The following is a 13,675-nucleotide window of genomic DNA, read 5'->3' on the forward strand; positions in this document are numbered from 1 at the left end:
GGCACAGGCTTGGTATGTGCTGGATGAAGACGGAGCATGCACATTTTACCACTTTATTAAAGACGTAAAGGTTTCAGGGTTTCAGACATCTCGGTGTGGGACAGCTGTTCTGCACCGATGGGAGAATCTTCTCAGCTCCAGCCCATATGATAGATCATGGCAAATAGTTCCACCTTCCCTCAGAGGCTGTACCACTCAGGTCTTTTATAGGAGTAATTCTCAGGCTTGGTTCCCATTAGAGTCCCACCAGGGGAGCTTCTAAAAATACTAATCTCATCCTCCAAACAGACTGATTTAATTGCTCTGGGCTGGGGGTGGGAGTGGAGGGCAAGCATAAATATATATATTTTTAATGTTCATGTGATGTTAATATGTAGCCCAAACTGAGACTTACAACGTTATAGGCATCTTTCACTTTGTGTAAAAGGTGGTCAACAGGAAACTTTTCTTACCATCAAGTTTTCACACTAAGAACTATAGTATCAACAGATTTAAGCATTTCTAAGTTATTCCAGTCCTTTTCTAAGAAAAAAAAAAAACCTACATTCTGCTTTCCTCAGTAAATCTGACCTTTTTTTTAAAAGAATAAATCTGATTTTTAAGAATATTTGGCTTTCCTTAAATAAAAGTGGACTTCTTATTGTTTTATCTACTCATTTCTTCCTCCTAGTTGTTTTATTTTGTTTATGGTAATTTATTTCATCAATCATCTGTCTTCCCTGCTAGAATAAGCTCTGTGAGGGCAGCAATTTTAAATTATTTTGTTCGTTGCTAGATCCCCAGTGTCAAGAATGCCTGGGACACAGTAGGTACTCAACAAATATTTAATATTTTTTGACAACAGTTTGACATGCAAATCATGATTCCTATTTTCAAGGAGCTTATGATCCGTTGAGAAGCACAGACATGGAATTTTGTTGGAGCCCAGGATTTCTATAGAGATCTGAACTGGGAACTTCCCATCTGCAATATTTGTAAACAATATTGAGCCCCAAAGAAGAAAAATGGCAAATGCATGAGAAAGATTCTTTGCTCTTATTTGCTTTTATTCTCCCGAGGAAGCAACATGGCATTGCAGAAAGACTAGGGAGCCCAGAGGCCCCAAACAAATGTAGATTTAGATCAGTTATGAATTGACCTTGAGGAAGTCTGTTTAACACTTTATTTATCTGTCTTCTCATCTCCAAAATCATACAGTTGGATGAGTTGACTCTTTTCGGCTCTCACTCTTCCGTATTTCAGTTACTACATCCTATCATTATGTGAGCCTGTTGTTAAATGACTTTTTTCTCCTTTTATTGTCCTATAACTCTTGAATTTTTATCCAGTTTGGTTTTGTACTTCTTTTGTCATTTCCCACGTTGTGACAGGCATAGATGCTTCTTTAATCCAGTTATCAAGGGCGCTTTAAAAAATGTCCCCTCAAAAAAAAATGTCCCCTCAGGTGTCATTAACCACTTTGTCTAACTGGGTGTCACATGCTCTCCTACTGTGCGTACTCACCACATATGCATATAAATCACTGATAATCATGAGTGATTCTGCAGCTAGAACTGATTCAGTATAAAGTATTTAAAGATTCCTCACGAGGGGTACGCTCATCTGGCATTAAGAAAAGCTCAGACTCTAAATCCTAGGAGATGGCAGCCTTACTCAGATGCTTTGGAAACTGAAACCCACGTGGAATACTTAGACACAAAGTTGTGGCGACTGCTCCGATTGTATTCATTTGATAAGTATTTACTGACACCCACTACTCCGTTCAGAACATTTTGGTGGGAAATGAAAGTTGCTCAAGGAGTCTAAGCCCCAGTCCCAGGCCCTACATGGCTCCTGTTTTCTTGGGGGAAGGGCCCCTGAACAGCACCAAGGATCACCGTGGAAGCACACTGATTTCCTTCACCCTAGATGCTCCCACAGAGAGGACAGCCTTGCCTCCGAATAGCTTCTAACCACCTTGAGACAATTTTCTCTCATTTTAATGCTATTGCCAGAATATTGCTGTAATCAGATCATTTGATGTCGCCTGAATCTTGGCGTCCCCAACCTTAATATACCATGTACATCCAGGTGCCAGGGATCTGCAGCTGCATGGTCTGCACACATCTTGTGGTGCTAAGTCTATGAACAAACAGCATTGGCCTGTGTAATAGTGCCTTCTAAGCACTTCTTTTGGGCAGAAAATATACTATCTTATAGAGAATTTATTGGTTCTAAGGAGAGATTATTACAAAATGTCTTACAGAGTCAGCCTAAAAGACATGCTTATACCCAGGGTTAATACAATCTGCTAATTTGCCACAACCAAACTTTGTGTCATGTGCAGTACAGGCCTTCTTTCTGACATCCTGGTGTCGCTGTTCTGAGTGATCGGTGCTCGTGTGTAATGTTTGTTAAATATTGTCAATACCACCTCCCTCCCACTTATACCAATATGTGAACTACAAAAATATTAATGTCTTACTCATTGCAGGTTCTCACCTCGGAACCTTTGCGCCTATTCCTTTCTCTGCCTAGAGCATTTCTTTCTCAGCTGTTAGGGCTTGCTACTTCAAGTGCCGTGTGTTGGTCTGTCTCTGTCTCTCTGTATATGTAAACACATACATATACATTATTGGATGTATATATTTCACTATCAAGTATGTGTACATATACATACACACGCACATATTCTATTTTTCCTCTCTAGAAAAGAGACTTTTTCTCACTCCAAATATATTCCTCTGTCTCTTTTTTTTCTCTCTTTATATATTAAATAATGTATAATTATGTATATAATATATACAGCTGATATTATTAAAATTATATATAAACTATATTCTCTCTCTACGTATATACATTCTATGTAATGTATGTGTGTGTATAAATGTGTGTGTGCATATATATATGTAGTGTAAATGTGTGTGTATATATATATCCTATCTATTTATTTTTAGAAAGGGCTCATTTGTTTATTATCTGCCATCCTCTCTTTACCAAAGTAAAATGTAAATTTGTAGAAAATAGATTATAGTATATAGGAGGCACTCAATAAATATGCATAAATAATAAAAATATATGGGGGATTCCTGGGTGGCTCAGCGGTTTAGCACCTGCCTTTGGCCCAGGGTGCGATCCTGGAGTCCTGGAATCGAATTCCATGTTGGGCTCTGAGCATTGAGCTTGCTTCTCCCTCTGCCTCTCTCTCTCTCTCTCTCTCTCTCTCTCACTCTTTCTCTCTCTGCATCTCTCTCTATGTCCCTCATGAATAAATAAATAAAATCTTTAAAAAGTGTATGTATTTGTACATATGCATATAAATATGATATAGGCCTGCATGTGTGTATGTGAATGGAGGGAGTGTCAAATGTAAATATCATGGTTTGGCTTGGTATGGATTTCAGGTGATCACCCCATACAGCAAACATGCAAGCAGCCAGTGATTATTGCACATCACATCTGTTAATTCCAACATACAGTCTTAACACGTAGCAGGTAGGCAGTGACCTTTATACAGATTGTAAGGATTTCTGAGCCTTCATTATACTTAGTAATTTTGATGCCACACTTAAAATCTCTATATTGTGTAGGGTTAATAGTATAAAATGGTCTTCCCATTTCCATTCATTTGTTCGTATCCTATGCCAACCTCAAAGTGTGCTTTAAATGTACCCCCCACCGCCACTAGAATATTTTCCCAACAGATCCATTTTTTGGTCTCACTTATTTTGAACTCAATCTAGTGCATAAGGACTATAATAATGATAGTATTAATAGTAGCAAGGATAAGTCCTCACTATATAATAGGCCCCGTTTTACATGGATTTGCTCAAAATAGCCCTTCCAGGTACATCTTATTAATATAACGCCCTTCTCAGATGTGAAATCTGAGACATAGAGAGGTGAAGTAACTTGCTGAAGGCTATGCCCCTTGTAGGTGATGAACTCAGGACCCAAACGTAAGCAATCTAACTTCAGAGTCTATATTTTGCTTCACTGCCTCTTTCATAATAACATCAAACTTGTGTAAGGCTTTTATGTATATCTTGAGCTTTAAAAAATTCTGAAGACGTCCAGAAATGTTTAAGAACTCTGTGAAAGTATATAGACGAAAATCCTCAAGAATCATTTAGCATGTTAGTCCATGTAATCAAATAGACTAAAAAACCAAAATGAACTTTATGATAACGATGATGGTGAGAAAATGTTGAAAAAAGAGGAGAATGATTGGCAATAAAAAGAGTGAAATGCCATCGGACTAATCAAAAAGAAATTCAGGGAGTAAATAACCAGTAAGTTGTAATCAACAAGGAAGCATAGACGATAAAACATCAAGGCACATAATGTAAGATATTGGAAATAAGCATTCACATAGAATAAATAAAAATATGTTATTAATAACTATTAAGAACTGCTAGAACTGCATGTGTTAGAAGGGATAAATCTAACATACTCAGAATCATAAATTCCAATCATAAATTGATTTATACATTACTCAACAGCCACAAAACAGCAAATTACCCAAACTTGCATGATTCAGAATCACTTGGGGTGCTTATCAAAGCTACAGAATTGTGGACTGTTCCTCCAGGACAATCACTCTCAACTAGAGGCAATTTTGCCTCCCAGCAAATATTTGGCAATGTCTGGAGATGTTTTTTTCTTAGGGGATAATTGGGGAGGTGCTACTGGCATCTAATAGGCACAGGCCAGGGATGCTAGGAAACATCCTGAAATGCACAGGACAGCCCCTAACAACAAAGAATCATCTGGCCCCAGATGCCAAGAGTATCAAAATCGAGAAACCCCGATCTAGAGACTTAGTATGACTTAGTGGTCTGCGATGAGACCTAGAAATCTCTCTTTCTATCCAGGGATCCAGCTTGTTCTTATAAAGGTTTAAAAGCTCGAAGATAGGCTTTGAGGTGGAGAAAGGATATAAAGAAGTGAAGGGAAATGGAAAGAAGGGAAGATCACACCCAGTAGGACTACAGAGAGGCTCCATGGTGACACGGGGCTGCCAACACATACTGAGAAGCAATGCCAAAGCACTATCCTCTTTCCACACGGAAGGCCAGTTCTGCTTCATGGGATATAACTGCAGTTCCCCACCTTGGTTCTTATCTGTTGATAATTAACTCATTTTGTGTCCTCTACTATGATTACAGATTTGACTAGCACATGCCCACTCTTATTTTTGTTCCATTGATTCATCCATAAAATTCTAACATATAGAGAAAGGAGTGAGAACTAGGTTTTGTCAGATATATCTGGTTTGGTATCCAACTCTGCCTCTGATAAGCTACATGAATTTTGGGCTAATCATAGGATCAATGGGTGGTTTAAATGAAATAGTATGTGTAGGGAAAATAATACCAGCCACATAGGAAGCACTCAGTGAAATTCAGCTGCTACTTACTATTACTTTTTATTTAAATAATATTTATCTGTTGTAATATTTATGAAACTACTTAAATGAACAGGAAAAAAAAAGTGAAGTTGAGACTTAAGATGATGATCGGTGTCTTATACCAATCTCCGCAACTGATTATTTTGTAGTCTGTTTTGATCTCAGAGGATTGAAAAAAATCCTGCTTCGTAGACAGGAGTGTTTGTAAATGGCTCCAGGTTTTAAGCTGCTCACCCTCACTTCTCAAGATATATTTTTTTAAAAAATCCTGAGACCAACATAAAATGATTCAACGTAGCGAGTTAACATAGTGCTGGTCTCCACTGCATTTATGATGAGAGAAATAACGCATTTGAGTGTGCATGTTGCTTTCTAAAAACAAATTAGTTATGTTGGCACATGAGCTCAATTATATAAGTGTATAAAATATATCATATACTACAATGTTTATCATCAGTCCTTACAGCACTCGTAAGATGGCCATGGTTCCACGGCACGCGGTGTGAAAAGGCCTCTGGCTAAGACTATATACTCTCAGTTTATAGATGAGTGTGCTATGCAGTATGGAATAAAGAGGCTCACTCTAGTCCAGATAGATTACTTCAATTGTTTTCTCTTGATTAGCGAGCCTGATGCTTCTGCATGGACAGATAGTAAGTTGATCTGGCATGATTTTCTCTTCACAAATCATCTCGGCTCTTTGGAAATTTTTGCAAATTAATTGCTTGATGATTCATTGCAGTATCCTCTCAAATACCAGAGTTGGGGTGAATTAATCCCTGCATGTATAGGACCCATCCCAACCTCTTCCTTTACAAAAGATGTACATTATGTTGACTCATACAGAATCAGCGCTTTGGGGGCTTATTTCAGACTCAGCCCCTCTGTAGTTCTGTTCAAATTGCCGTCTCTCCCGCTAAGAATATATTGGCTGTTTGCCTGGCCTATCAGCTGATCTATGAGAATGAATGCAAGATAATTTTAAATTATAGCCTAAGATAAACACTATTAATTGGATGGGGGTGGGAAAAGGTGGGACTTGAGGAGCAAACAACAAAGATAACAACTGGAGAATGAAAAGTCGCATTATATTTTTTAGGCTTCGTTCAACATTTCAGATCTTATTCTTATTCATTTTTAATAAACATCTACTCTATGCCAGATGCCTTAATAGTGATCAGATAGGCCCCACGGTGCTTCTATTTTAGATAGACCATGAATGAGATAAGTCAGTAAAATATATATTGAGTTATAGAAATTAGTACCAAAAGGAAAAAAATAAAATCGAATAACAGATAGAATGTTAGGAGGAGTTGGGAAGAGCTCACTGAGAAGGTGACTTCTGAGAAGATGAAGGGATGAAGGGGCAAGCCATGTGGCCATGTGGCAGAAGAGCCTTCTAGGAAGGGGAAACAGCAGGTGCAAAGGCCTTGGGGCAGAGAATGCTCGGCACTTTTGTAGAGTAGTGATGAGGTCAGAGTGGTTGGAGAGGATTCAGACAGATAAATGGGGGCACTGACAGGAGCAGATGATGTAGGTCTGATATAGGGCAACCAACCATACATCTCAGACCATGACAGTCTGCATTAATACCCACGTGGTTGAGTATTTACATTCTCAGAAGTGTTCTGGCTTGGATGATAAATTATGTGGTGATCCTAGGTTAATAGGTCACTCTGAGGATTTTGACTTTGAGGGGCATGAGAAGCCATGGAGGGCCTGGTCACAAGAGGGGCAAGGTATGACTTCAGTTTTATCAGGACTGCTTGGTCTTCTGTGTTGAGAATAGACGATTGGGATGGGGAGTGAGTGGCAAGGGTGAAAGTCCAGGAGCCAGTTAGGTACCTACAAGATAGTCATTGGGGCACGTGCGCTATGGCCAGAGTTGTCATTTGACTTGAGGTTACATAACTAGCTCATGGTGCAGATGGAACTCGGGTCAATTTTGTTGACTTTCAGTCTGTTGTCATTTACACAAGACCCAGCTTCTCTCTTAGTCCAAACTTGAGAACAGAGTGCCAGGCTGGATCTTTATAGATCCATTATGCCTCCTGTCCCGTGGCACAACTTGGTTGCTTCCTCTTCATGTTCTGAGAAGAAGACATGAAACATCTCCCTGCTGCCCGCCCCCCACCCCGAAATAGCTCGTTTTGAAGCATCAGCCAAGATTTTCTTAAGCCTTTCTCTTGAATGTCTATATTTACACTTTTGGCTCATGTAACCTCTTCAGAATAATGAATTCCACATGTTCACTGCATGCTTATTAACTCATGAATGTATGATATAAGTGAGCAAGTTAGAATGGAGCCTAATATAGATATGAACACATATTTTATGTCTGCTTAAGTAGGAGCATAAATATTAGCATAGATTAAATGGACTCTCACAGATGTAAATATATCTATGGAGGGAGTTCTTCAGTTTTGCTTGTATTTATTTCCACTTGGTTCTTGTTTTATTTTATTGTTTTCGGAATTGTCTTCAGATTTTGATCATTATTTTCCTTAGCTAGTGTTGGATAACTGGGGGGAAGAATATATGTCTGATTATACACACGTATAGCCAATCGCAGTGGAATATATGAGAATATATCTAAGAGATTGAAATGCACATATACATAGATTCCATTTTATTTTTTTAGTATTTTAAAAATATTTTATTTACTTATTTATTTGAGAGAGAGAGAGAGTGATAGAGAATGAGCAGAGAGAGCAGCAGAAGGAGAGGGAGAAATAGACTCCCCACTGAGGAAGGAACCTGATGCGGGATTCGATCCCAGGACCCCGAGATCACAACCCCAGCCAAAGGCAGACGCCTAACCCACTGAGCCACCCACGGGCCCCTAGATTCTGTCTTAAATATGTATACTTAAAATGCAAACTTTTGTGTGTTGGGGGCGTGGGATGTATAGACACACTTATGTACATGTTATTTTTAAGTAGCCTCTATATCCATGGAGAGTTACCCAAACAGTGAAATGAAAATTTGTGTTCTTTCTACTACCTTCTCTGTCAGTACAACCCTAAATTCCAGCAATTTTGGCATCCAACAGAGCAAATCCAAGGTCACATAATGTGCTTATCTTCCCTCTCCTGGGAATTAAATAGGGGAATAAGCTAATTCTCAGGGCATTTGTAAGAAGTGAATAGATACAGAAGTATTTTTCATAAGACATGTGCGATATAATGTAAAGTCTTTATTGTCTTGGTTATTTTTCTGCTGCACATACACACTTGAAATTTCTTAGGTCATTTTTTTTTTTCCTGGCTTGAAATGTCCATCCCTTTTTCAGAGCCATCCCATAAACCAAAAGTTAGTGGGTTATTTTAGAGCCTTCTCCTCTTGAATAGGAGGAGGAGTTAATAAATTTCAGAAACGCCATGTAGGGATTCCACCCATTTTCTGTTGGGTTGTGAGAGGATGCACAGACATGCTGTTGGTCCATACCTGGGTATAGGCGAAGCAGGAGAAAGCACATTGGATTGTAAAGCATTTGAGGAAAGAAAGAGGGGAAAAAGAGAGGGGGAAAAAAAAAGAAAAAGAGTTGTCTGAGAGTGAGTATACAAACTATCAACCTTTCCAGCTAAGGCTTAGACCCTTCAGAGCAGACGTGTACAATAAACAATTGGTGAGGTGGCACCTGTCCTGATTAAAATGCTTTAAAGAAAAAAGCTAAAAACCTCAAACTCTATTTCTGTAGTCTAGTCTGAATTGTTATTTTTCTTTCATTTCAGAAAAGAAATTATTTTTTAAAATTTTAGTTCAGCTTCTTGCAAATTTGATCAGACTTTATACATTAGAGCCAAAATGTGTACATGTAAAAGTTTTTTCCTTTTTGTGCGTGAGACAGAGATACAGAACTTTATGTATAAAAGTTCAGGAAAGGGACTCCTTCGGTCAATTGTATTTCTTATTTGAACCCCTGCATCTATCATAAAAGTTACTTTCTCATTTATTTATTTCAACTCCTGGTTGGGGTCTAGTGGGAGAAATAATCCAAAATAGTGGATAATCCAAAAATGTCATTTATATTTGGCTTCAGAATGCATTACCAGATGTTACTCTAGCAGATTTCCCTTCCTAATTAGGCCTCACTTAAAGTAGGAGTTAATTTTGTCTTCATTAGCTGCTTCCAAATCAGCAGGATGGGGCAAGGAGGAAGCCCAAGGCATGCTGGGTATTTGGGAGGAAGCTGGCCCAGTGCTAAAAGTCGGCGGTAGATAGTGTTCAAAGAAGGAAATTCAACTATGGGAAATCAAGATGATGAGCATATACCCTGGAAGTGTTTATTGAGCACCTTCTTGAAGGATTCTCAGGCTTTCATCCATTCTTTTTTTTTTTTTTCCTCCCTATTAACCGTGAGTGCAGAAAAATTCTGTCCTAGGAAATAGGGAGATAATAACCTGAAATTTTGTACAGAAAAAAAATAGAGGCTCAGAGAGGTTAAGTGACCTCTCACATAGATTGATCTCTGAGTAAACAGTACCTAAGATACTGAAACTGATTAATGAATGATAAGAAGACCCCACTGTTTCCTTCTTATTGATGATTTGAATAATGAGGAAGCAGGAATTCTCCTGGCCTAATTCGCATTAAGAGAGCTAAGATAATGAAGCTGTGATTAAATGGCTATTAAACTATTTTTATCAAACAGAGATCAAGCGAGTGTGAGAATCTGGGGACGCAGAGTGTAATTGCAATTCTACAAGATGTGGAAAAAATTACTATCATAAGCAGGGCATGGTCCTTCCATAATAGCCTGCATTTAAAAATCTTTGGGATACCACATGCAGGTTTCGCTTTGCAGTTCTCCCTTCAGGTGTCGGGTAGCATCTCGGAGTTCCTCATTTCCTCCTTAATTTAGTAGATTTATTCTTTCTCTATGCACTTGGGTGAGCTGAATGCACTGTCTGCCCCATCACGCATAATCAGTTGGAAGATCCTTTTGCCAAGTGCTCACAAGGGAAGAAAGCCCAGATATCAGATACTGGACCCCACATTTCAATCTGGAGGTGACTCTGAGCACCTGCAGGAGCAGAATCTGCCTTCCTTTAACTGTGCCCTTTGAATCATATCACACTTCCTGCAGGTCAGATAGGGACCCAGCAGTCCCAATGGGCAGTAATGAACCTTCTGGTTTTATCGAGTGTTCTGAACTGTCGTTTGTAAATGGCACGGTGCTGCCTCGGAATTATTGCGCTTCTGGATTTTGGGTTGTTAGTATACATGCACTGTCTGTTAGTGGAAACTCTTTACAACTTGAGTATCTGTTGATGTGGCTTCTTAACTCCTGGAGCGTCCTCAGAGAACAAGTGTTAGAGGTCACCCAGAGCTTTATTTACAGGGGAAGAAGAGCAACAGACTTGCATTGCGTCAGGAGAGCCCAAGGTTGACACCCACCATGGTAAAAGCTGCTTGAGAGTCACAGAAACGTGACTGTGGAAATGCCTATTGGCCTGTCCCTACCTTTCCTTACCTCTCTGCTGCCGCCCACAGCACTGAGCTCAGCCGTGTACTGTAGACCACTACCTAATTGGAGGTCTGCTCTCTCTCTCTTTCACCTCTCTGCTTTTCTCTTCTTAACGTATTAGAGAGGTGATAAGTATATTTTTGTAAAAACGGTAATTTCAAACAATTAAAAGGCAGTATCAGAGCAGAGTCTTTGAAAGGTTATTTTGCAAAGTCGTTTTACTGGCTGATGTATTTCAACGCCCCGTCACCTGTGAACAGACATGTGTTCGTAGGCCATAGTGCTTCATCTGCAGTGACTTTGATTTATTTGCTCTGTAAATTGGGACCGAAGCAATAATGGGAAGTGACATTAATTGTTTACCAGAGTCCTTTTTGTCACATCCATTGCCTTCTCTGGAGTGTTTGATTGTTGAAACTCATGCTAGACTAATTGAAATTGCATAGTGAGGAGCAGTGTCCACTCAACTTTACATACAGGAATATCTATTGAGCTTCAGACCAACAATGTCATAAGGAAATATCTTAACTTTTTCCCCAGTCTTCTACGGTTAGACAAAACACAGAGAATTTGAAATAATAGCGTTCTTTCCTTCCAACATTCAAGAACAACTTTTACTAAAATAAAATGGTTTCCGAGCACCTCTCTGAGTTACCCATGTTTCTGATGAACATGGGGTGTAAGTAAGGATTACAGCCCTACTGGGCTCTTCTGGTTGAATACCAGGCTGCCCTCCCCCGACACACACCGAAACACCCACACACACCTCCACAGCCCCCCAACCCCCCCCCACTGAAACACCCACACACACCTCCACAACCCCCCAATCCCCCACACACTGAAACACCCACACACACCTCCACAGCCCTCCACCCCCCACACCTCCCCACCTCCCCCGCACACGACCACACACCCACCCACACCCACATACACATACTGCCAGTCTTCCCCCCCCCACAACCCTCCCTCCCATTGTGGTTCCAGTAGAGAGAATTTAAATAGCTGTGGCTTAATCAGATCTTGTAAATTAATTATGACATTATCAGGCTCCAATATTTCTGCCATTGTTTTTGATGTACATTCACCCGGGCTTATTAAAGAAATTGGAGAAAACTAGTTAATTTAAGTGTTCTTTGTCATTCTGACTTGATTGGAATTATTGTAGTTTGTTTACACTAGGGATAGAACTAAGGCGCTATTGTATTATGTGATTGAAAGCAAATAGAGGCTTGTAGTGTTGCTGGAAAGCCAAATACAAAATTTAAATCGGGGTAAACAAAATTACTCATTTATTGGTAAACATTCTTAACTGTTTTTCTTGAGCTATTTTTGAACTTCAGTGAAATAAGAAAATTGGGATACCTGGAAAAAAAGTCCAATTTACTGAAACTGTGCATGAGTATGTGTGTGCGTGTGTACTTGAGATATCTTCAAAGATTGTTTTTATTAGATAATATGGATATATTTATATTAATGTAAATCTCATGATTTTAGATTATTTAAAATACTATGCATTTAATTTAAATATGATTTCTATTTAGGATGGATTAATAACCCGAATTTGGTTTTTCATATGTGGGTGGAATCAGAATAAAAAGGGGAAAGATTAGAATCTTCGGACACTATATAATGATCCTGGGCAGAAAATAAGTGAAAACATTTCAGTATCTTTATTATTCAGATGACCTGGACAGATCCAGAAGAATTGAAGCTGGGTACTATGCTCAATAATGTTTTGTTATTATTAAATCAAGTAATTTGATTTTTTAAAGAATTGATCAATTTATGGAAGAAGCGGTGCGATTTTGAAGTTAATATTTCACCCCTTTGATTGGGATTTACCTCCTACAGTGGAGTCTTAAAACTCAGTTGTCATTCCGTCCTGTGTGCCCAAAACCACTTGACTCCCAATGCAAAGTCCAGGGGCATTAGGCAGACACATTATGGAAATGTTAAGAAATGCTAGTAAAGTCGACCATGAGTACAAATGGCTCTTTTTGGCCTCTCGAATTCAGAAGAGAAAGAAGTCTGTAGTTTTACTCCTGGATGGGGACTCATCAGTAATGAGGGAAAACAATTTTTATGTGAAAATAGAATGTATACGTGATAAAGGCCTGCCTAATTTCTCTAGTAATACAATTTGATTTTCTGATTAGCTGTCTTATTCTGTGATTCTTGTAATTTTGTCAGGTCAATTAACTGGAGTTCAGTGCTAGAGAGAAAGGACGTGTGGGCACTGCTGGCTTCATTAGATGTCAGCAGCTTAGGTGCATTTTGTAATAGAATCTGTGTGGGATAATTTAGCCGATATTGTTAATGTCATAGCATGCGGAACTTAAAAAAAAAAAGATTTATGAAGCAGGTCAAATTGGACAAACAATGTGAAGTGCTAACAGAAGGAAGAGAAAGTGATCTACACAATGTATATTCTAGGCAGTAAATGCAGATCGATGAATTATTCGGCAAGTCATCAATGAGCATACTGTGTGCCTAGCATCGGCACTGGCTGCCCAGGTACATGGACTCTAACCCATTTCCCTATAAACAATGGTGTATAAGCTCCAATTTGGGAGATCTCGAAAGATTTGCAGAGTCCTGAAATAAATGTTTTTAAAATAAATTATTCACAGGGTCTTCCCTTCCACTGGAAGGGTTTTTGGAGGGCAGAGGTTTGTCTTCCTCTTTCCATCTCTGACGCCAAGCATGGCCCTGGTGTAGTAGGTAGGCAGATGTGTTTATGGAATGAATACCTGAGGATTAACTTTCCAAGGGTGTGTGGATGGGAGTGATTGTGGGAGTTGGGGAAGGAAACAAGT

At 39.1% G+C, this 13,675-nt stretch overlaps 1 protein-coding gene across 5 annotated transcripts in view; it reads left to right on the plus strand.

Annotated features, from left to right (window-relative positions):
• PPARGC1A (PPARG coactivator 1 alpha) overlaps positions 1 to 13,675 on the plus strand; it is a 641,509-nt gene that overhangs the window by 582,851 nt on the left and 44,983 nt on the right. The gene's annotated exons all lie outside the window — the stretch shown is intronic.

The sequence above is a fragment of the Vulpes vulpes genome, chromosome 14 (genome assembly GCF_048418805.1).
Source record: "Vulpes vulpes isolate BD-2025 chromosome 14, VulVul3, whole genome shotgun sequence".
NCBI classification, from domain to species: Eukaryota; Metazoa; Chordata; class Mammalia; order Carnivora; family Canidae; genus Vulpes; species Vulpes vulpes.